This window comes from Crocodylus siamensis, chromosome 1 (genome assembly GCF_052110815.1).
Source record: "Crocodylus siamensis isolate JL-2025a chromosome 1, ASM5211081v1, whole genome shotgun sequence".
NCBI lineage: Eukaryota > Metazoa > Chordata > Crocodylia > Crocodylidae > Crocodylus > Crocodylus siamensis.
In genome coordinates, this window is record NC_143395.1 from 26,267,791 (window position 1) to 26,293,057 (window position 25,267).

General features: G+C 46.0%; 1 long non-coding RNA gene across 3 annotated transcripts in view; it reads left to right on the top strand.

Moving 5' to 3' along the window:
- The window catches only part of LOC149872658 (uncharacterized), a 233,820-nt gene that overhangs the window by 117,360 nt on the left and 91,193 nt on the right, over positions 1-25,267 (top strand). For 2 of the 3 annotated variants that reach the window (XR_016440197.1, XR_016440201.1), the window contains one exon: positions 1,926-8,684. This is a non-coding gene — a long non-coding RNA (uncharacterized LOC149872658). Of the gene's footprint in view, positions 1-1,925; positions 8,685-25,267 lie in introns of those variants that run through there. The other variant, XR_016440206.1, reaches the window with a different exon arrangement.

Below are 25,267 nucleotides of genomic sequence, written 5' to 3' on the forward strand. Positions count from 1 at the left end.
AGCACCACTGCTGATTTGAATTTCTATAGCAAACCCTGTAGAAAACTAGGGTTTTCTCACATTGTTATTCAGCAAGTTTCAGTTGTCTTAAATGAATCTTGCTTTTTAACATGCTAAAAAGTTCTGATCTCCCAGGACATTCACCATGGTGAGATACATATGAACTATGGCCACTTGGAACTTCTTGAAAGGAGCAGAATACCTCTCTGATCACCTGTAACAGGGATCCAGGGACTCCCTGTTACTTTAAGGAGAAAACAGCAGTGCAGAGTTCCTTAGATATGGGGAAAACACTGCCTATGGTGAGTTGGCAGCTGGGAAAAGGGCATCTAGATGGCCAGAGGCTGTGCAGAGCTGGCTACTCCACAGGAGTACAATAGGGCAGAGCTAGCAGGGACACTGCTACAAGCAGTTACACTAGCAGCTTTAGGCTTCCCTGAAGACCAGCCAGCAAGCCCAAGTGATACCAGGGCCAGGGGACCAAAGTTGAGAACAAGAAAAGGGCTAGAACCCAGAATCCAGGTCCAGTACACTGAGCCTAGGCTAAGGGACAAATTACAAAAAAGGGGCAGAGGTTGGGAAGGCCGAGGCACCAACAAGGGCATAGGGGCTTGAAGTGCCTCATAGAATCATAAAAAATGAGAGTTGGAAGGGACCTCAGGAGGTCATCTAGTCCGACCCCCTGCTCAAAGCAGGACCATCCCCAGCTATATCATCATGGCCTAAGCTCTGTCTAGCCAGGTCCCCCAACGGGCTTAGTTTAAAGCCCAGTAGAGCAGGTCAGCCAGTCTGGCTGAGAAGAGCCTGCTCCCCAGGGGAGAGAGGTGGAGGCCATCTCTTCCCAGCAGCTCGCTGCCTCTTTCCAAAGAGTGGGCTGTGGTCATGGAAGGCAAAGCCTTCCGGATGACACCAGCGCCGCAGTCGTTGGTTGACTACATGGATCCTCCTCTCCCTCCTCAGCCCATACCCTGAGACTGGGAGGTTCAACGAGAACACCACCTGTGCCCCCAGACCCTTTAGCCCCACTCCCAAATCCCTGTAGCGCCTCATGACCTGGCTGCGAGTGCTCTGAGCCGTGTCATTGGTACCCACATGAATAAGGAGCATAGGATAGTGTTCTGTGGGCTGGAGGAGCTTTGGGATCTTCTCTGCAGTGTCCCGGATGCGGCCCACGTGAAGCAACAGACTTCCCTGGCTAAGCGGTCGGGGTGGCAAATTGCCCCCTCCGTCCCCCTCAGGAGAGTTTAGCCTCTATCCTCTTTGAAACTACCCTTCAGGTTGTTGAGGACTGTTATTAAATCCCCTCTCAGTCTTGTCTTCTCTAGACTACCTAAGCTCAGTTTCCTTAGCCTCTCCTCATAAGTCATGTGCCCCAGCCCCTTCACCATTTTTATTGCCCTCTGTTGGATTCTCTCCAATTTGTCCACATCCTTTCTGTAGTGGAGGGCCCAAAACTAGACACATTACTCCCTGCACATTACTTAATAGCAGCTTTCAACTACCTGAAGAGGGGTTCGAGAGAGGATGGAGCTAAATTGCTCACAGTGGTGGCAGATAACAGAACAAGGAGCAATGGTCTCAAGTTGCAGCAAGGGAAGTTTAGGTTAGATATTAGGAAGAATTGTCTCACTGGGGGGGGTAGTACAGGTTACTTGGAGAGGTGACAGAAACTCCATCCTTGGAGGTTTTCAAAACCTGGCTAGACAAAACTTTAACTGGGATTATCTAGTTGGGGATGGTTCTGCTTTGAGCAGGGGGTTGGACTAGATGACCTCCTGAGGTCTCTTCCAAACCTCACCTGTCCCATGTGTGTCCAACTTGAGGCCCTGGAGGGGCAGGTGAGGGAACTCCAGGCAGAGGTCAGCAGGCTGCAGGGGATCAGGGCGGTTGAGGAAGAGATTGATGGGTACTTCCATTCTCTGCAGGACCACACATCTGCAGGAAAGGCATCACAGGAGGCAGTTGATGCAGAAAGATGGAAGATGGTCACCTCCAGATCCAGACATCACAGACCTAGACATTGCACTACTGGTACAACTCCTCCAGTGCATCTGGGAAACAGGTATGATGCCCTAGCATCACTGGGAGAGAGTACAGCAACAGAGGCCATGTCCACAGCTACCACCAGACAGGCTGAGAGGCAACCAGGTAGCCAGAGGAGAAGGCATCAAGTCATTGTGGTGGACGACTCCCTGCTGAGAGAAATGGAGGGAGCCACCTGCCACCTGGATCCTACAGTATGGGAGGTATGCTGCCTGTCCAGAGCTAGGATTCAGGACATCACAGGCTTCCAGACCTAATCAGGCCCACTGACTATTACCCCATGGCCTTCATCCATGTTGGAATGAATGATGCAGCCTGGAGTAGTCTGGGATGGCTCATGGCTGACTACATGGCTCTGGGAGACACGCTTATAAGCTTGGGGGCACAAGTAGTCTTCTCATCAGTCCTCCTGGTTAGTGGCTGCGGCCAGCACCACAGCAACAGCATTGAGGAGGTCAACTCATGGCTTCAGAGCTGGTGCCACCATGCACGGTTCAGCTTTCTAGACCATGATCCTTACTGAATGGGACAACTTACATCTCCCTCCCTCCCTACTACAGACCCCCACAGCAGGTGGAAGAGTTAGATCTAGAATTCTCAAAACAGCTCTCAAAGGCAGCATGCTCAAGAGACCTAGTTGTCATGGGTGACTTAAATTACCCGGACATCTGCTGGGAGAAGCAGTCGGCCAGGTCTGCCCGCTCACATGGTTCTTAACCTGCATACAGGACCTGCACCTAACACAGGAAGTATGCAGTCCTACTAGGAGAGATGCCTTACCTGACTTGGTGGTGTCCTCAGGGGAGGACTTGGTGGGGGAGCTACAGGTACAAGGTAACCTAGGGGATAGTGACCACCCCCTTATGATAGGCATAAGGTGGGACAGACAAATAGTAGGGTAGTAGTGCTAGACTTCTGGAAGGCCAACTTCAACAAAGCTCAGGAGATTGGTTAGGATGGGACTGAGGGGTGATCGCATCTGTAAGATTGGGGTCCAAGAAGGGTGGGAGTTCCTCAAGGGACTGATCCTGTAGACACAGAGGGACACCATCCTAGTACACACAAAGGGAGGCAAAAGAGCCAAAAAACCTTTTTGGCTGAGTAGGGAAATCTAGGAGAGCCTTCAAAGGAAAAAAGAGGCCTACAGGCTGTGGAAGCAGTGGGCAGCCACCAGGGAAGAGTAGATCTACTTGGCTCGCGCTTGCAGGAAAACAGTGAGAAAGGCCAAAGCAGATACAGAAGTCAAGTTGGCAACAAAGATTAAAGATAACAAAAAGTCCTTCTTTAATTACATAGGGAGCAGGAAGAAGGTGTAGGGTAACATAGGGCTGCTACAGAATGGACTAGGGCAACTCATAACTGATAGCATGGAAAAAGTGGAGTTCTTAAATAATGTCTTTGCTTCTGTTTTTCTGGACGTGGATACAAATGCACCTCCCAGTGAGTCTTTAGTCTGGAGTGAGAGTAATACAAATCCACTAACGGTTAGCACTGACCTTGTGAAGGGGCACTTGGAAGGTTGGACGTATTTAAGTGAGCAGGCCCCAATGATCTTCACCCAAGAGTACTAAAGGAATTGGCTGATGACATAGCAGAACCACTGGCGCAGCTGTTTGAGCACTCATGGCACTTGGGACAGGTCCCAGACTACTGGAAAAGGGCCAATGTGGTCCCTATCTTCAAGAAGGGGAGGAAGAAGGACTTGGGTAATTATAAGCCAGTTAACCTCACCTCTATTCTCAGGAGAACCTTAGAAAAAATCATAAAGGATCACATTTGCAGGGGCCCAGCAGGTAACACAATGGTAAGGGGCAACCAGCACGGGTTTACAGCAGGCAGATCCTGCCTGACTAACCTGGTCTCTTTTTATGACCAGATCACAAAGTTCTTAGATGCAGGAGAGGAAGTAGATATTATTTACCTGGATTTTAAAAAGGCTTTTGACACAGTGTCACACCCAAGTTTTACAGGCAAACTGAGTAGCTGTGATGTGGATTTTTTCACAGTAAGGTGGGTGAAAAACTGGCTTATGGGACGCACCCAGAGAGTGGTGGTGGATGGGTTGGTTTCTCTCTGGAAGGATGTGGGCAGTGGTGTCCTCCAAGGCTCTGTCCTTGGACCAGTACTGTTTAATATCTTCATCAGTGATTTGGATGAAGGTGTTGAAAGCACCTTGTCCAAATTCACAGATGACACTAAACTACGGGGTATAGTAAACACACTGGAGGGCAGGGAGCGAATTCAGGTAGATTTGAACAGACTGGGGAAGTGGGCAGATCAGAATCAGATGCAATTCAACAAGGATAAATGCAAGGTGTTTCACCTGGGGAGAAAGAATCTTCAACACACCTATAGACTGGGGGGTACCATTCTGAGCACCACAACAGTGGAAAGAGATCTCAGAGTCCTGGTTGAGGCAAAAATGAACATGAGTTGCCAGTGTGACGAGGTAATAAGCAAAGCTAACTACACTCTTTTTTGAATCAGCAGGAGTATGACAAGCAGGTCTAGGGAAGTGATAATTCCCTTCTATGTGGTATTGGTGAGGCCACAGATGGAGTACTGCGTCCAGTTTTGGGTGCTGCACTTCAAGAGGGATGTAGACAACCTTGAGAGGGTTCAAAGGAGAGCTACTCATATGGTTGAGGGCATGCAGGTAAGACCCTATGAAGACAGACTGGGGGATCTGAATCTATTCAGCCTCCGCAAGAGAAGGCTGAGAGGCAATTTTGTGGTTGCCTACAAACTCAGGGAGCAGCAGGGAATCGAGGACACTCTGTTTACCAGGGTATCTCTTGGGGTTACCAGAAATAATGGCCACAAACTGAAGGAGAACAGATTTAGATTGGTCGTAAGGAAGGAATTCTTTATGGTAAGGGATGCCAAAATATGGAATGGGCTTCCAAGGGAGGTGGTGCTTTCCCCTACCCTGGAGGTGTTCAAGAGAAGATTAGACAGGCATCTGGCTGGGGTTACCTAACCCCAGCACTCTTTCCTGCCTGGAGCAGGGGGTCGGACCTGATGATCTACCAGGTCCCTTCCAACTCTAGAAACCTATTAATCTATGAACCCTAACTTTCTATGATTCTGCATGTGCATGTGTACATGCACATGGTGCCCCTTGCCTGATCACCCTCCTCATGCTTCCCCCAGCCCCTTGTAGGCTGGAATGCTGCCAGCCTGCAAGGGGAAAACTGCCATTTCCTGCATTTCTAGCTTCAGTGTCTGTCTCCAAGTCTTCTATTGAATTACAAAAAAATCATTCCAGGTGAGCAAGAAATGCAATATTGGAATAGAATGGAAATATCAAGACTAACAATTTAGAGAAGAGATATTTGTAGGTTATTTGTACAATTCAACACTACTTCAGTACAGATAATATAATAGGAGAAGAGAAGGGAGGAAAGTGAGAACCAATGAATCACTAAAATGACCAGATGCCATTGTTTGCCTTGAACCATCCATCATATTTTACACACTTGTGGCTTTATAATATAACTTTATCATATAACTTCTTTAGAACACAACTTCTTCAACCTGCCATCACATGTATATTTACCTCCATGATCTAGATATAATTAGCAGTCTGAACTGACTAGTTCTGTTGTGCAGAGCTGTAGTTTTATTATCATCAGATGGTTGATGGAGGAGATTGGCTTATTTTTATCTATGCTGCAATATCTATGAAAGGCCAGGTTACAAACCCTTTACTCCTGTTAGTGAATATTGCACCCAAAAAACTGTCCCACTGACAGTTAGATTATTCAGACTATCAGTTGTGCACCAGTAGGAATAAAAGGTTCACAAATCCAGCCCAAGGTAAATTGGGAGAAAGATGACATTTTTCTTCTACCAAGCTATTGTTCACAAACACTTTCAAAGGATGGTTCTTCCAGAATATCCCATGAAATGTCACATGCCCAAATGACTTGCTGACTGGTGTTTTTCTATATAAGATAGGAGACAAGCCTTGTTATGTTGCTACTGAACTATTCAAGAATATTTTGATATGAGATAAACTGTAATTATCTTCTTGGGGCAGAGTGCAGAAATGAAAATGGCAATTATCCACTATTTAATTATACTGCCTATTTGTTATGCTTCTTTTTCCCCATGTACAAAATAATTCATCTAAAATGAGTAAATCTGCTACAAACCTCTGTGTAGGTGTGAAAGTGGCCAAGAGTTAGATCAGTTCCAATTACAAATGCTGACATCTCCAGATGGATTCCACCAAACAAACCTTGAGCTGTGTTGTCTGATGTGAGATGTTTTTCAGTTCTTTCTTTGTAGGTTCTCATTCTCTTTCAGACCAAATTGAAAACTGTATGCAGTAGGGATGGTCATTTTTGTTACCTGCTTGTATAGTTCCTAGTCCTCTAGTTCTTAATGAATTTGAGGAAAAAGTTTTTTTTTTTCTTATTGGCTGTGACTTGGGGCAAGAGTCTTTGGCTAAGTACAGACATTCAAAAAACCCAAGGTGGAACTGATGTAAGTTGCATGGTTTTTTGTAAGCAGCATAGTTTAGATGGGTAACGAACAGAATATACATTCACCCTTTGCTGGGGGAGTGACATACAATGGCCAGGTTCCACCATTTTTAAGCCAGTCTGTGTGTTCTAGAAGTCTGTTCTGTTTTGGATATAGACCAGTTTCTAATTACTTATACCAGTAATGTCTGTACCTAACCTTTACTGCTTTGTTAAGGAAGAATACTATATTCACCATAACAACCTCCAAGGGAATGAGACTCTGAACTCTATCTTTCATTTCTTACACACACAACTTGCCTTTTTACTTTGGTGGGATGCCAGGTATTTCTTCTAGGTTTTATTTAACATCAGTCCTCTTCCACCAACAGATTTATTTTCAAAAGAGCTCAGCTTAGAGATTTCCTAACTTGTACAAATTTACCCACTGTAAGTGTTCTCTGTTTTAAGAACAATCATGTGGACAATTCAGGATTCATAGATTTATAGATGTTAGGATCCAAAGGGACCTCAGTAGGTCATCGAGTCCAACCCCCTGCTATGGGCAGGAAAGAGTGCTGGGGTCAGACAACCCTGGCACCTCTTGAAGACCCCCAAGATCAGGGAAAGTGCCCAAAGATTGGAAGAAGGCCAACATGGTGCCTATCTTCAAGAAAGGAAGGAAAGTAGATCTGGGGAACTACAGGCCTATCAGCCTGACCTCTATCCCAGGAAAGATCTTGGAAAAAAATATCATTCTTGACAAGCTGGCTGATGGCAACATCCTGAGGGATAGCCAGCATGGGTTTGTTGCAGGTAGGTCTTGCCTGACCAATCTCATCTCCTTCAATCACTTGGACAAAGGAAAAGAGATGGACGTCATATATCTGCCTATACTCTTTAACATCTTCAACAATTATGTGGACATTGGTGTCAGAAAAGGACTGGCCAAGTTTGGCGATGACACCAAACTCTGCGGTAAAGCATGCATACCTAAGGATAGGAGGGTGATCCAGGCGGATCTGGACAGACTCATGAAATGGGCAGATGAGAACCTGATGGTGTTCAACACCAAAAAATGCAAGGTTCTCCACCTTCCTATCCTGTCCCTCCTGTACAGCTGGAAGAGATGATGAGGATATGGACTCAAGGGGTGGAAGCAAGGATCCAGCTGTTTGCATGCCAACAAGATCTCTGTGAAAAGATTGAAGCGCAACAGACATCCCTGGTAACGGAAGGAGGTGGCCCGGGGCTGCCTTGGATGTCAGCTGAAGACAATGTAGAAGCCTACCTAGAGGCATTTGAGCGGGCAGCGACGACTGCCAAATGGGGCCTGGGAAGCTGGGCGGCCAAGTTGGGGCCCCTCCTTACTGAGCCGGCCCAGGCCGCCTACCGCGCTCTCAATAGGGTAGAGGCACGGGACTATAATAAGGTAAAGGCATTGGTTTTATACCATCTGGAGATTTCACCAGAGACATACCAGCACAAATTCTGGGGCAAGAAGGGACCGAAGGGGGGTCAGCCTCGATTACTAGCACAGGCTTTTTCCCTGGGTGTCAGTTGTCAGTTGCCCCATCTGATTCAGTAGGGCTCCAATGTTGCCCTTGCTTTTCCTCCGGCTCCCCACATATCTGAAAAAGGACTTTTTATTGCCCTTGATGCTGGAAGCTAGCTGGAATTCAGTTGCAGCCTGGAGTTTATTGCTTTGCAATAATTGCACCTGTAGACATGCGCCCCATGCTTTCATTTGCTGCTTCTCTCCACCCCATGAATCTTGCATCCTTGTCTATGCAGTAGCACAGTTTACACCAGAGAGTGGAGAATACCCCCTCTCTCCCACCCCCGAAGTCCAGTTTGGTGGTAAGGGGTAGGGAATGTAGGTTTGAAGAGGACATAGATTGGGGTGGGCAATTATTTTGGCTCATGGGCCACCTAAGATGTTTTGGTAAGCTGTTGAGGACCACACATATAAAATCTTTTAGAAGACAGCATTTGAACAAATTATAGATAAAAAACAAATTGTATTAAAATCAAACATCTACTATACCATATTTTAATTTTATTTAAAAAATATTTGTCCTGATTTATGGCTTTTTGAGTAGTGTATATAGAGGAATTGCATAATAGCTCAAAATAAAGTCTTACTCTCGAATATTGTATTAAGTGCAGGGGAGGGAGTGTGTGTGGGTGGGGTGTTTGGAGGGGTATGTGGGGGTGCTTCTTTGAATCTGGATAATGTCTGGATAATGTCAGCATTTGGTGTGTGCTGAACTGCTAGAGGCAGCCATTAGTCTAAGAGAAACCAATGTGAATCAGGTGGGTGCCACCATTTCCCTCTTAGGGCCACACTGAAAATCTTCACCAAAATGAGTGCTGGAATAAGCAACTGGTTGCTTCATACAGGGCAAAGGCTTCTTGCACATTCCCTTGTCCCTTGTATGTGAGCAAGAACCGTTGCCAGTCCATAACAACAGGTCATCCATTATGTCCATTGTTACTTCACCACCAGTAAAACCTCTGCACTCCTGAGTGTATTTTGCTTGAATATTTTTATGTATGAAATAAATCATCTGTAAACATTGAAAACAATATATTAATAAAAAGGTACTTATGATGTTTTATAATTTAATCAGTTTCCTTCAGGACTGAAATTCAAGCACAACTGCACTGTGAACCAAAGCTTGAGCTCTAACACAACAAATGGAGCTGTTCAGAAACATGGGAATAATCATTCTCATCCAGCTGTGTGAAGCACTTGGCGAGTTCTGCATGAATAGGCAAGTGTTACATGTTCTGTCTAAAAGCATCCAGGCTAGTGTCATCGGTTTTCAAGATCACATTTATTTACTTTGTTACAGGCAGGTAACTATCAATTTACTTAGCTCTATTCATTATGTCTGATATAACACAGAGAAGCAATAGTTGCCAATCAGGTATTTAAATCTGGATAATGTCTGGAGAATGTTTATAATCACAGAGCAGCTTACTTCAGCTGTAGTCAATAAATCATAGAGGTTCAGAGGCTGGGGAGAGCTGTGAGCAGCCCTGTGGTATCCACTTGTACACAGCCTAGGGATGCTGTTTAGTGCATGGGGTTGCACACCTTGTGCTGCACTTCAGATGCACACACATCTCCAAGTGCAACTGCTGTGCTTCACCTTAGGGGAGGAGGGAGAAGGAAGCCTCCAGGAAAGCGAGTTCTTCTTCTGACCCCTCTCAAGATCCGAAGGATTCTTCTAACCTTTGCTAGCTGACAACTTGTCTGTTCTTTACAAGTGTCAGCTCTGCTCAGCGCAGGCTGCTTCACAGGGAGGTGTTTCCTCACTGCGTTTTGGCTGCAGTCCATGCAAACACTGAACAGCATTCAGAGTCTGAAGTTTGCTCAGTGTTTGCATTGGCCTGCAGCCAGCAAGGCTTTCAGAAAAGGCAAGTTTAGGGATGTGAGAGGAGACAGGGAAGTTGTGCAAAGGGGAGAGGCAGGACCCTTGGGAAATCTTGTCCCTGCTTCTACAACTAGGCTCTGGAATGCTGGAGAAGCCTTGGGAGAAGACAGTGGGAAGGGGCAGGGCAACCTCCAGTACTTCCTCACAGGAAAACCACATACGGAGCTGTAGAGGTTAGTCCAGCCATTCTCAGAGCTGGTCTGTAGCACCTGCATGGCCACATTTGAATAGTCTTTGTCATTAAAAAATTATATCTATATCTATATCTATATAATTTCTCTCTCTCTCTCTCAATATATAGATATTCATATAATGATTCCATAAACTGCATAGCAGGACTTACAAATATACACATGTGTAGAATACATGTATACGGCATGTGTATTTTGTGTATTATTTTAATAATACTTTATAAAATATTGTGTTGTGTATCAGCAATACAATATTTACTTACATACAATACACACCTTTTCCCCCAGTATCACCCCCCACCCCAATTGGGGTGCATGTGTTAAGTAGGGAAGCTGATTTTCTCCCTGGTTTGGAAGTACGCTGGTTAGATTCCTGCTCCACACTGCAGCAGCTTGGTATTACTGTTCAGGCAGCTGAAGGAATCAGTTGACTTAATGGCTCATTGTTCTTCATTCTGCAGGTATTAACAGTTGTCATTACTTTTTAATGATTTTGATGTTCCATTAATCAAGCTAACCTTCTTAGGGCAATTTTACTGTCTGCTAGCAACTTCTCATCTATTTCACACCCTCTTTGGCTCTTTAGTTCTTTTAAAAATCATAGATCCACCCATGGAGACCAGTATTCAGCCTGCAGCTAGGAATTCAACTTTAGTTATGCAGAAATGGGAGGGTGATTCAGCTGAAGATTAGGTACGGTCTCTGCTCTATGCAGCCATAACCTCTGAAAAAATCTTTTATTCCTCAATCTGCTTGCAGAAACAAAGTATATCTTATGTTTGGGGGTATGTTGCATGTGAGAAATATAATATATGCACCCTAGTTATATAGGTACTAAATCATTAGCTAGCAATGCCATCATTTATGCAAAAATACTGACACGTACTCTTACATTCCATCAGTTCCTTGTGCATCTATCACCAGCCCTGGACTTTGCACCAGAAATACTGAGCTTGTAGAATACCCAGGTTGTTTCCCTATGCAACAAGGAAATTGTATTACGGTGCCTTCCGGGTTTTTTTCCAGCATATTTGACTGTAGCAAAATATAACTAAGTTCATAAAAGATGAGTTTTGTTTAATTTCAAATGTTCAAGAGTTTATTCTACCAGGCTTCCAGTGCATATGCAGAGGAGGTTTTAATCATGTCTCACTGGTATTTAGTCACCTCTTGGGCATTGCTCTTATTAACTCAGTGGATCTTGAGTCTTAAACCACAGAAACATTTTTTCTCCCTGAACTCATCTGGGCAGATTAAGACAGCCCCAGATTTAGTGATCATTAGGCAGGCTCAGCTGTTGAAAACTATCTTCCTTGGTGATTAATCTTCAGAATAAGTGCAAACTGCAGCAGCCCACATGATCACAAATGGGTTCTTCAACAGCATTTTTCCCAGCAGGGCTGCAGTTGAGGAGCTCCCTTCCTTAAAAGATTTGACAGCCAACCAAATGCTTTCTAGACCAAAGACAAAAACCACCTCTTTACAAATCAAATTTCCAAAGTCCAATTTCTAATAAATATATAGTAGGTCTGTTTCAGAATGTGCTAGAGAAAAATAAAAGAAAGAAATTAGGAGGAGAGAAGTGATATCAAGTCCTCAGCAATCCCTTCTGTCACAGGGCACTTCACTAGCAGCCAAGGAAGAAGGAGCTCTGCTGGAGTAAGCAGAATAGAGAAGCCTGTTGGCCTGAGCAGCTTCTGTTCGAGGATACCCGGTGGAGGAAGCCCTGGTAGGGATTTGAATGATGGTTAGCCAGGTGGCTTAGAGTTTATTGTTGTAGCCCAGGAGCTTGAGTTTTCTGTTTGTAGTTTTATAAGACCGGAGGACCGGGTGAGGCTATTAGGGGTTGGGGGAGGCCTCATACGGGCTCCACAGTAGTGTAGGGGCCCCAGTGACAGGGCACAACATTCAGGGTTGCACTGACCTCAGCCCTGAGAAGGGGCACAGAGGATAGGGGGCCAGGTAAGGCCAAGGCTGCCTGAGCCCCACAGGAAATTTTAGACCCGAGGAGGGGATTTGGGGGCCAGGCACGGCTACAGCCACCTGAGCCCCAATTATGAGAGGCCCCAGTGCAGGCACAGTCGCAGGGAAGGCCCCGGTGTGGCCACAGTCGTTGGGAGCACGGGCAACTGCGAGAAAGGAGAGACCAGGGAGCGTCCGTGAGGGCGCGGGCAACCATGAGAGAAGCCAGGGAGCATGGGCGTAGGCTGCAAGGTGAGCCAGAGAGCGCCCATGGGGGCCTGAGTAATTGTGAAGAAGCCGAGGGGCGCCCATGAGGGCGCTGAAAGGGATGGACCATACAACATCTGGTACATCTGTGAGGCTTGGGGTGTGGTACAGGGATGGTTGGAGCCACGCATAGCCCATAAGGCTGGGGTGCACCAAGTCAATCAATACAGAACAGGGGCAAAGATAAACCAAAGCACCTTTGTCCAAGGGGGCAAAAGGCAGCCTCCCTTATAAATACCTAACATCAAAGACATGGCAGGCGAGAATGAGGGTGCTTTATCTCAGACTTGGCATGGTAGGGGGCGTTCGGAGAGATCACAGCCACTCCTAGGACCCTGCGCCATTGACACCTTCTATTTCATAGCGAGCATGGTGGAAAAAACGCATGTATGGGTGTTAGCCATTTTTTATAGAAATACAGTTATATGCTAAGGGAGGGAGTTTGGATAGTTAAATTGGAGAGGAAGGGGGAACTCCTTTTCAAAAGGACACTGGCACAGTGCAGGACTCATTTTTAATGTCAGAGGTATCCTCCCTTCTACTGTGATCCTTGAATGTCACTGTGATAGCATAGAAGGGCTGTAAAAGTCTGTTAGCTAGCTGGAAGAGAATACCCTGTGTGCAGGCACTGCATTAAATGGCCCAAAGTTGCCTTATACAGACCTCTGTGTAGCAACCCTGGTATAGGGGACAAGTCAGGGAATGACCCTCTGTGGGCTAGGGCTCCGCTTAGTAGGAGGTTCTGTAATCTTCATCATCTTCTGGATGCTCCATTTTGCATCAGGGGATGGTCCAGTCTCCCAGAAATGAATGGGAAGAGCCATATTTTCCTAGTGTTTTTTGTGAAGTTAAAATCTCTTCCTGTATTCATGCTGTATTTTTCTCCTCTATTGCTGTACATGCATACTCACATTGTTTAGTAATGACAGGGCTGCTCATGAGTGGAGGCTTCCTAAATTTGGGTTGAAGCACTGTTGTTGGGGTTTGTTTGTTTGTTTTTAAATACAGGCATTTGTTAAAGGGCAAAAACACCCCCAAAAGTAGTATGCAGACTGTCCAAGAACCGAAACACATAGGCCTGAAATAGCACATTGTCAGCCCTGGGCCACAAAGCATTTTCCAAAGCTGTCTCAGAATTATTGTCTTCATTCTTCAGATGTGGAAACTGAGGCACAGAGAAGTAAAGTAACTTGCTCAAAGTCATACAAGAGTTAGTGGCAGACTTGGGTTGGGAGGGGGAAGCATATGTTTTGACACTTCAGCTTATGTGCAGTCCACAGGACAGGAGTGTGAAATACAGGATCACCTGGGGACAGATATCTAATCTGCTCAGCTTCTTGAATGATGAAATATAACACTCAGTTGCAATGCCAGAAAGGCTGTCATTATCTCTAGAAGATGGAGATGAGGCCAGATTGGACCCTCAGATCCAGCCCCTAACCCATATTTGTTTCCCACACTTCTCAAATGCAAAAGCAAACACTCCTACTTTGCAGGTCATGGCACTGGCTACCTCAAGGGAGCCTCCTTTCCAGGGTGGCAGGGGTGCATTCTGCTCTCTAATTAAAGTACAGCTGGCTTGACCCAGGCCTAGCTCCCCTTAGTCCTTCACTTTCTTCAACACTGACCCAAAATGTAATGTGCACAGTCAGTGTCTTAACCACTATCTCATGATCCCTAGCCATTCAGAAAGGAAGTGCTAGGGGAGGAGCAGGAAGTTAAGGGACCACTAATGAGGAAAGAGGTCGGGGCGATAAATGTGTGTTGCTGTGTCAGGAAACCACAATAAACTAAGCCAAACTAATGACAGCTTTGCAATTGTTATCAGACTGAGGAGTTGCTGAATTATGAGTATATTTTAAGAAACAACAACTCTCCCCTTCCACATTTCCTCATCCTCAAGCAATAAAATAAATGTTCTCATGATTTTAGAAGTTCAGAAGTAATGAGTGGTGCCATTATTTAATTACTAAGCTACTACTAATGGGTTTATGCATTAGTAAAAAAAATTCTGGTTTCAATTTTCAATTGGCCAAAAAGTTTGCAAGAAGCTGTCACACGAAGGGGGCCTCTATATCTACACCAGAAACAGTTGAGTTGCAAATAAGAAGCTCAGCTCCTCTCCTTCAGCTAGGGTCTTGGCTCTGACTGTGTACAGCAAAGACTGGTTATGTATGTATTTGGAAAGGGGGCAGATTGGGCCTTCATTAAGAGACAGGCAGTATGCTGTCTTCAGATATTACAATTTGAAACTGTTCCCTGAGAGCCTCAGTTTGTGTGGGTTGTAAAAGAAAGCAGCTTTGTGGAGCTGGGGGAAGTGACTATTAGAGAGGCCAAAAATGGAAAGTGGGAATGAACTCATGTAAAATTGGTTGTATACATTTAATTGTTTGCGTGTGCCCCATATTACCCAGCAGACTGAAATGTTTAAAAGAACAGACAGCATGCACACTACCATTTTACCTCATCTGCTGCTTCAGATTATTTCCCTAGTAGTACAATCAGCTACTAAAAAAAAAACCCTTGAAAAACTATCCTTTTGCTGTTTAGGAAGACTCACATTCAGTTTTGGGCATAAAGTCAGAAAAGAAACTGTAACAGGAATGATAAAATGGGCCAAATTAATTTCTAGTGCAGTTTCACTAATATAGGTTTCTTGTACTTGGTGTATGGCTTGGCTTGTTCACACTTCAGTGGGAAGAAAATGTGTTTCATGGCACATTTAGAAAATACCTCATATATACGTTACTACAATGTTACAAACCTGACATCCCCGCCAGTAGGGAACAGTAATTCATATGCATACCAGAACATCATAATCCCATAGTGCAGCAACTGGACAGTGAGGGATGAATAATTTGCGGTTGTCCTGCCAGCACCAAAGTTTTATTATCTCATTGACTGTCTCTCTTGGTGTGGCTGTAGGTCTTGTGAAACTGGTCTCTGCTGGTTTTGTTGTGCTCCTTTGGCTGGTTCTTTTAGTTTTATATTTCTGAGGGGAAAGAGGGACTCCACAACATCTCTCTCTTTGTCCCAGAGGATTCACACACCTACCCCTCAGCAGAGACTTCCCATTGTAATCACCATCCTACTAACTAAGGACAGAGAAAGACAAGAGATTGTTCATAATCCATCAGCCCTTTTCCCAAATCAGGTGGAAGCCATAATGTCAAGCCAAGTATTCATAAATCTGATCCTAAAAAAGTCATGAAGTTAGCTTACAGATTGAAACATTGTAGTTGTTTGTCTTCACTTTTTTGTTTCTTAACCTGCAAGGTTCTTTCAGTTAATATTTTTAATATTTCCTCTGCGATGATGAGAGATAGAAACATACTTTTTAAATTTAAAACTGAGATGTTCATATTTACATATGACTCCAGAAACTGGGCAGTTAAGAAAACACCAAATTTAATAAAATAAATCATGAAAGATAGCAACACTGAGAGTGGATTTGTGTTCAGTAAAGTATTTTCTCATTAGAGATGACAGAATCATAGGAAAGTAAGGATGAAAGCAATGTGACAAGATCATCCAGCCCCCTGCTCAAGGCAGGATCATCCACAACTAACTCAACCCAGCCAAGTGTCTTGTCTAACCTGTCCTTTAAAATTTCCAAGGATGAAGATTCCACAACTTCTCTAGATAGCCTGTTCCAATGTTTTATCACCCTCGTAGTTAGAAAGTTCCTCCTAATCACCAATTTAAATTTCCTTTGCAGCAGCCTAGGGCTATTGCTTTTAGTCCTGTCTTATGGCCACAGAAAAAAGCCCATCTCCATCCCTTCTATAACTGCCTTTCAAGTATTTGAAGGCTTCTATTAAATCCCCCCTCGGTCTTCTCTTCTCCCACTTTAATAACACTTGCTCTTTCAGCCTTTCCTCATAAGTCTTGCTTCCCATGGCTCTAATAATTTTTGTCACTCTACTGGACTTTTTCATATCTGCCCACATCTCTCTTGAAGTGTGGGGCCCAAAATTGGACAAAATACTGCAGGCGAGGCCTCACCAGTACTGAACAGAGTAGAAGAATCACTTCCCTTGATTTGCAAGTGACACTTCAATTGATACAGTATACTGTTGACTTTCTTTGCAACAACAGCACTCTGTTGGCTCTCATTCAGCTTATGGGTCATTGTAACTCTCAGGTCCTTCTCTTCAGTACAGCAGCCTAGCTGGTTATTCCCCAGTCCGTATTTGTGCATGCAACTATCCCACCCCAAGTGCAGGGCTTTGCATTTGCCCTTGTTGAACTTCATTTCATTGATTGCAAGCCATTTCTCCAGTCTGTCTATGTCATTCTGAATCCTAGTCCTACCCTCTGGAGTGTCTGCAACTCTACCCAGTTTGGTGTGATCCACAAATTTGTTGAGCATGTACTTAATCCTATTGTCCAAAATATCAGTGAAGATGGTGAGCAATACCAGACCCAGGGCAGACCCCTTGGGAACCCCATGTGATACCGCCTCCCAACTAGACACTGAACCATTGATGACTACTCATTGAGTATAATGTACCACCTTACAGTACTTTAGTCCAGTGGAGCCATGTCACCTGGTTTGAAAATTTGGTGGTGGGGGAGCAGTGGCTACCAAGTTTCTAGACCCATGGGGAGTTCTTCAGGCCAGATAACCTAACTTTGTGCTCTAGATTGCACTGACACCCATTAAGACTAGCACATGGGGCATACGGTCAGATCTGTTGCATGGATCAGGCTGGTGTGTAGAGTCAGCCTGGCACATGGTCAAATCTGGTGTGCAAGATTGGACTGGCATGTGACCGTATCTAACACACACAGGGTTAGACTGGTGTGAAGGGTCAAGCTGAAGTACAGCTGGATCTATTGTACAGGATCAAACTGCATGGTGTTGGGCCAGATCCAGCACGCTGGGCCGGGCCAGTGTGCCAAATCATACCTGTCAACTAACCCTGCAGGCTTACCCCACCGTGGAGCGGTCTTGTGGACTGACCCTGCATGAAGACAGGTCCCACACCATTAATATGGCCCCTGGAGCCAGAATGTTGAGCACCACTGATATAGTCTGTATTTCCTTAGCACGTTAACAAGAACGTCTTGGGGCAGTGTCAAAAGCCTTGCTAAAGTCAAGGTATATCACGTCTGGCGCTCCCTGCCCGCAACTGAAGAGCCTGTCACCTTATCACAGAAGGAAATCAGGTTGGTCAGGCATGACTTGCATAATGATCATTCAGAGCACAGCTACCATCCCCACAGGTCACATGACTTTTTACAGTCTTTGAGTTGATTTTGTGTGAATTAAGGGCTCCTGTTTGTGTTTGTGACCCTGACTCTTAGGGACTTGTTGATGTAGTAGATAATGGGTTAGTTAAGCCTAAGGCATTTATATGACTTTAATCACATTAGAAAGCATGCTTGCAAAACTATAGTTTGTTACATACAGGATTGGGCAGCTCTTGATTTTTTTTTTTTCACTTTAGACCAAGCCCATTGTTTACAGTGATTTAAATACTGAGAATATTCACTTACATGCTGCTATTGCTTTTCATTATCTATTGGTAGTTTATTCTGCCCATCTACTGCGGGGTATGTTTACTCTCTGGATATTATATTGTTCTTTGCCTGCACTGATATACATATTCTTATTGCTCGCAAATCATTTGGAAGGTGAAAAGCTAAGTTAATTGTTTAACCAAGTAAATAAAGCTGGGTGGCCTTTATGATATTTAAACACAGAATTACATTAAAATGGTCACCTGAAGGAGATAGTTATTCAGTCATTCCCCTTCTTCTTGCCTCATCCCCTGTGTAACAGGGACTCAAGAACGAGTCCTGTTACTCCCAGAGGGGAAGACTTAGCAGGCGGAAGAGAGAGAGGATCACACCTGGGATCCATTTTGGCAATCATGCCAGGATAAAAGGGGGATTACCCAGGAGGCCCGTTGCCTACGGGCATTCAGGCGGAAGCAGGAGTCGAGGCTGTGTTGGCTGACGGAGGAGCGGAGTGCGGTAGCTGGGGGCCTGCGGAGGCAGCAGTTGCCGCAACGGACTAGAGACCCCGCCGCAGCTCACTCCCTCGCCCACCCCCGAAAGGACAGACGAGGGAATGGGCTGAGAGGTAGAGATCTGACTGAAACTTCGTTGCAACTGCAGAGTGCCGGCACATGCAGGCACTCAAGGATTTAATTGATTGATTAACGTGAGGAATCCGGCCCATGCCTATGCAGCGCGGGAGCTTTCAGGCACTGGGCTTGGCTTGATAGGCAATGAAGAGGGCTCGCAGCCCATTGCAGACACACACCTACCCTCCGAGCGTCTTATTTACATCGGAACCTCTTCCTCAAAGTCGTGGCGGGCGAGAACAGGAAGCTCGGAGACCCCTACATCTCCGGACGTCTACACCCTGGATAACGATCCCTTAAGCCTCAGCAATCACACACCCTTTTATAGCATATCTGCGCTATCAATTCATTTGCCACTGATAGTCTTGCTTTCAAATGCGAACGCCCAGCTGTTTGCCCAGTGATGTTGCTAGATGATGTTAGTTTGGCAGGCTTGGGATTGATTCCTCTGCTCAGACTCACTTTCTAAACCTGCAGTGTATACATCCTGTGCTTAGGTCCTAGAAAGAAAGAAGTGTGTTGCATTATTCATTTTGTCTTCCAGTGATTCAGGTAGAATTTGCTTCTGAAGTGAGTGCATGCCAGGGTGTTCCCTGTCCTAAGGGAAGGCAGTTGCACAGTGCAGTGTCTTAAAGGCGGAGAATTCGAGCAGATGCAGACAAAAAGGCCTGAATCATAAACCAAGTGAAAGTTCAGAAGCCAGAGGCCAAATTACCAAATCCAAAGAAAAATAGAAGCAAGAATCCAGGAAATGTTAGACAAGCAGGATCAGGAAATTAGGAGCTGCTACCTAGGTCATAGAGGCACAAAAGCTTTCATGGAAACTGTTGGCAGAACTAGAGTTTGCTGTTGCAGCTGGAGCTAAGTGGAGAAGCTGCTCTCCTAGCAGCCAATCTGGAAGCCCAGCCTGCACCACCTGGAGTTATTAGCTGAGTTAGGGCTGCCAATCCAAGCCCCAGGCAGGTGTGGCCCACTGGATAATTAGCCCAGGCTGGACTGGCTGTAGGGCCCCTAAAACCTTGCAGGGTTTGAAGCAAGGGCTCTGGAACATGTCGATGCAGTGCTCTGTCAGCACCAAAACCAGAAAAATTCAGTTGCAACATCCCTGCATTGTGGCAGCTTTATCCACTGCAAGCTGCAATAATACCCTTCTGTGATAGTCGCAGCCTTGGTGGGTTCCTCCGCTTTGACGGAGGCATTACATAATCCCAAGAATTTAGCAGCAGCAGCAGTTATTGGGAACTGTAAACCACAACACAGAATTGGCTTGTTTCACTAATGGTAAGATTTTCATCGTCTAATTATAACTACAATAACTGGAAGAACAAATGATACTTAGGCGCATTTTATAATTCCTTATTAATCCCAGGAATCTTGCAGACATAAAATCTATGCATTGTTTGCTGTATCATGCTGACCTTTTGCTGGAAAACAAATCCATTGATTTATTATTTTTACAGAAGCATTAGTGAAAGGGTCAGTATAGTAATATATTACAGACTGCTTCCTACTACTAATGTGTTCCACAGGGTTTGAGATGAAACTATGATAAGACCTAATGCAGATGGCAGCAATATCTTTAAATTGCTTTTAGATGACATATTATTTGGACTTTCAATGTGTGGTACCTTTTCAGAGATTTCTGATACAATTCTTTTCCACTTAACATCTTTCCGATCAACAAACCTTTTATTTAACTGCTGTGCTGCAGCTTACTACTTGTTTACTTTGCTGCTCATGCAGTAAGACTCCAGCATGATTGATAATGCCAGTGTGAATGTCCACACCTCTGGGAACCCAGCTGTATATTAAGAAATTACAAATGCATTGCAGTCCATTCTGTTTTTGCCACTGCATATAAAAACTATGGGTCAGATTTGATCTTAATGAACATGTCTACACAAGACATTTACTGTAGTGTTACTTGTTTAGCTTTACAGTAAACATCTTGGTGTCTGCACATGTGGTCCTATTAGGTTACAGAAAACTAATAAACTCCACAACAGGTTAGTACTTGTATTTACAAGTATTATCCTGCTGTAGAGTTTTTCATGTGTAGCAATGCACGTGTAGACACTGGCTGGCTAGGGCACGAGGTGCTTCATTGTGGGGGCTGCCTGGCAGCTAGCCCTGTACTGGAGTACACTCATGCCCCAACCAGCCCCTCCACAGCCTGCTGAGCCAGGTCGGAGCATCCCCGAGCTGGTGAGCTGACTCCCGGTCCCCAGGCCAGGCAGGGCTGCTCCAACTGAAGCTGTGGTCCTGGGCAACCATGTAAATGCAGCACCCAGGAGCAATAAACTCTGGTGTGGTGTAATATGTGTCACAGTTTATTGCTGTGTATTAATATGCATGTGTATATGCACCCGGTTACCTCGAGGTAAATCTGAAGTAACTGCTGTAGTCAGTTTATTTACACGTTTGGAACTGTAAGCCGACTTTGGCCTGGCCTGGCTGCCCCATCTGACAAAAAAACCCCAAGAAGCCTGAGGTGAAGGAAAACAGCCTGAGGTGAAGTTTCCCTGCGATGCCCTCCTCAAATTGTGGCCTCTGGAGGACTGGCCTAGGAGGTGAAAGGAGCTTTTCACTTGGAAGGCTTGATCCTGATGTGACAGGCTAGCTGGTGGTGATTTGGCCCAGGGGTTTTGAAAGGGTAAAAAATGATTGGAGGACTTGGGATTCCCTTTCCTCACCAATCAGGCCCTGGAGACTCACCCTCCATGTCCCCTGATTGGCCCCTTGGGTCACCATGAGGGGGATAAAAGGAGCAGTGCAGCTGACTCCAAGAGACTGAGGAGGAACTGTGAGGAAGGAGTTTCAAAGAGCTAGGCCAGCAGGGTGGGAGTAGCTGCCCCATGGCTGCCTCAGAAGAGCCTAAAGGAGCAGGACCCACAGGCAGTGGTTGAACTCTCAGCAGTGTGGCATATGGTCAGCAGGAGAGGCTCCCTGCTGGGCTCCAGGATCCCCAGTGAGAGGCTGCAGCTGGTGGGAGACATTCCCTACCCAGCTCCAGCAAGAAGCTATACAGCAACCTGAAAGGCTCCCAGCTCTGCTTCCTGTTTCTCCAGCAAGAGACAGGGTAGCTTGATATAAGACAGGCTCCTAGAAGGTCAAAAGCCCTAGCAGCCTAAGCTGGCCCCAGCTATGGTGGCTGTGTGGTAGAGTTTCTGCCCCCCGTGTGGGATCTTAGATTTCAGGTCTTGGCTGGGGTGAGTGAAGTGACAGTAGAGAAATTCTTGTTGGAGTGGAGGGGATCATTGTGTTTTCCCTCTTCTCCCCCTCCAGGTACCTACATCTCTTGTTATTTGGCATTTTGTATTTTATGCATTTTATATTTTGTCAACCAGTATTGTTTGTTGCATTGTTTGCATTTTATACTTTGTTAAACCTGTCTTTTGTTCACTGGATTAATATGTCTACGAATGTGAATGCCTAACCTTTATTGAATCCCATCCCCACAGGGTATTGTAGTGTCCCCTAAACCCCCTGGTTTATATATGTTATGTTCCCACCACTGTTTCTGTATGGTTAAGTCCCCATTGGTGATCTGGCTCTGCCCTATAGGGGAAGGAGGGTCACTACACCTCCCACAGCACTGGGGCACCTGCTCTGATCCCTTCAATTGGGGCGGGGGTATGTCTTATGCTGGCTTAGGCCAAAGGAGTAGCCTTGTGTCTCCACAGTATTGCTGTGAACCTGGCCTGTTTTGCCAGGGCTCTAGCTGTTGATGGCTGCCCTGGGTCCCTTCTCTGTTCAAATTTGCCTTTTATTAGTTAGGTTATTGAATTCACTGGGACCCCTGGGATTGCATCCAAATGTAAAAGGCTGAGGGCAAGGCCCTGTCTTGAAGTCACTGCCTAGAAAGTGACATCTTTTTAAGAGACGAAATGTGCTAACCAGCAAATATGCAGGAGGCACAAGTAGGGGGATAGCCCTCCAGTGGCAGATTAAGATTTGCTGGGTCCTGGGCTCCAGCAGAGGGAGGGGCCCTTTTTCCCTCCTGGTACTGCTGCTGCCAAGGGTGGGATAGGCCTCCTGTGCCCCATGGAGGAGGTGGGGTGGGCCCAGCCAGAGCTGAGTGGGATGAAGGCAGATGTGGGCTGCCTGATACTGACTCAGGCTCTCCACACCGCTGCTCTTGCCCTGGGGACGCCACGCTGGCTGTGTGCCCCCTGCCCACCTAGTTGTGGGAGGTACAAATAGCCACCTGTACTGCTGCCAGGTGAGCAGGGGTTGTGCAGCTAGCGTGAGGTCCCCAAAGCAAAGGCAGGGGCCTGTGAAGTGTTAAGTTGTGGTCCTTGGGCTCCTGCCCAGCTGCCATTTTCCTCATCACTCTCCAGGCTCCCTCCCCACCCCCTGGCCTCTACTTCCTGTGCCTACTTCAAGGGCAATGTGGCGTATCACAAGGAGCAACAGCAAAGAGGGTCACCCACATGGATACACAGTGCAGCAGTTTTAGTGGGATGCCTGCAAGGAGGGGGAAGGAGACATTGTCCACATGGTGTGTGGCACAGGGGCTCATGGCTCATATCCTGGTGTAGCCTGGGGGCATGTGGGGCATGCAGTCCCCTACCACTCAGAAGCTGGACTGCCCTGGCACAGAGGACTTGGGTATGAGGGTTGTTTAAACACTGAAATATAATTCCCAGCCCACTTTGCAGTAGGTCCTGAACAAACAGCCATGTGTGTGGAAGATGGGTGACTGCTACTTATTTTAATGAGATGTCTCTGGCCCCAGAGACCTTTTTTGACTCCCAGGATTAAAAACCACACTTTATGGAAAGTACTTGTTTGATTACTAGGGGGGCCCCTACCCAAGACATTTGCTGTGGAGTAGACTAATTAGCTCCACAGTAAATGTCTCGGTGTCCACATGTGCGGCTCTACTAGATCACAGGAAACTAGTATACTCTGCAGCAGGGTAGTACTTGTTTTTTACAAATACTACTCTGCTGCAGGGTTTTTTTTTTTTTTTACTCCAGAGCACCACATGTGTAAACGCCAACACAGCTGACTGGGGTACAAGGGTGCTTCAGTACAGGGGCTGCCTGTTGACTAGCCCCACATCAGAGCATCCTTGTACCCCAGGCCAGCCTCTACACAACACATTGAGCTGGGGGAGCAGCCCCGTGCTGGCTGGCTGACCCCACAGGCCCCCTGCCAGCGAGGGCTTCTTTGACACGGCTCAACATGCTACGGTCCCAGGTGCACATTATTGCTCCCAGGTGTGCTGCTTGAAACTCAAGCATAATATGTGCCAGAGTGTATTGCTGTGTGCTAATAGCATATGTAGATGCACCCATAATATTTAAATAATATGACAAGGCTGCATTCCCTTCATTTCTCAGGCTCCAGGCTGGGGAGAGGGGGGCACAGCGAGCTCCTTCTGGCCACGACAGTGCTGTCGGTGGCAGGGGGGGTGGCAGCACAAGTGAGGAGCTCCCACAGGCAGCCGTGGTGATGTTGGCAGTGGGGGTCAAGGGGGTGGCAAGCGCCAACCAGCAGTCAACGACCACCCCCAGATGCAGTCAACAGCATCATCAGCAGTCAGCAGCAATTGTGGACTGCCCACAGGTGCTGCCAGCAGTGTCAGTGGCACCTTTTCACAGGGGGGTGTACCACCATGCTCAGGGTGTTCATGTGCCCCCGTATGCACCCCCTATGCATCACCAATGCTCCAGGCTATGCCCACTCAGCTCTGATGACAATCTTGATTTAACCAATTATCAAGGACTTCTGTTGCTCCACTTATTTCAAAGCATTAATCTAGAATTTGGGTCTAGCCTTAGGTATACTTTATTGAAGAAAAATATGGCATAGTTAATTGAATTGGTTCCTAATATGACAATAAAGGCCAACCAGCAGTCCATGTTCTCATGAATCAGACCTTTTGGATGTTACTGAAATGCATCATTTTACAAATGCTATGAGAATCAGCAAGGGATGGAGGTATTTGAATATTTGCAGTTGAAACATTATAAACACATTAGACAGTTTTTCAAAGCTATTTAGGGCATCTAGGCACCCAGTTTCTCTTAACTTTGCTGGGAATTGGACATCCGAATTCATTATTCCACTCTGCTAATTCTCAACCTGAATTACCTGGGTGATGTCTGACACCATTTCATTTCACTGAATTGCCAATAGCTATTTTTATATAATTTAAATACATCCTTTGTCATCAAAATCATGTCTGAGTGATGCTAAATTGCTATTATCACTGATTCTTTTTGAACTTGTCTACTATGGAGGGCACACCTGGGACCTGTAGTTTGGGAAGTGCCTGGCACATTTTAATTGAATCAAATACACCTCAAATACAGCCCAAGTTTTTTTGTCTAGTTTTTTTTATTTAAAAACTTCTTTACAAGCTGAGTGCTGAAGAATTGGAACAGGTTCCCCCCCCAGAAGTGATACAGTCATCCACCCTAGCAACCATGGGTGACTGGTTGGTGCCTTCTGATACTAGGGTCCCCCCAGCAGCCAATCGCCAATCGGGAGGATCCACTATTGGGCAATCGCTGACCAGGGTGAGGGGTCTGAAGTGCTGGCACACACCCACAAACTCGGGGCGGGGGGGCACCATCAATCTCCTGGCACTCCCCAGCTGGTTAAGGCCAATCTTTGGGGAGTACGTGCCCCCCCGCCCCCAGACCTCCCATGCATGGACACCCATCTGGCTGAAATAATTTGACCCCAGCAGTCTTTCCTGATCACATGCAGGGGGGCTGGACCCAATGATATGTAAGTTCTCTTCCAGCCCCTAACAACTATGAAACAGCTGTAAAACTATAAAA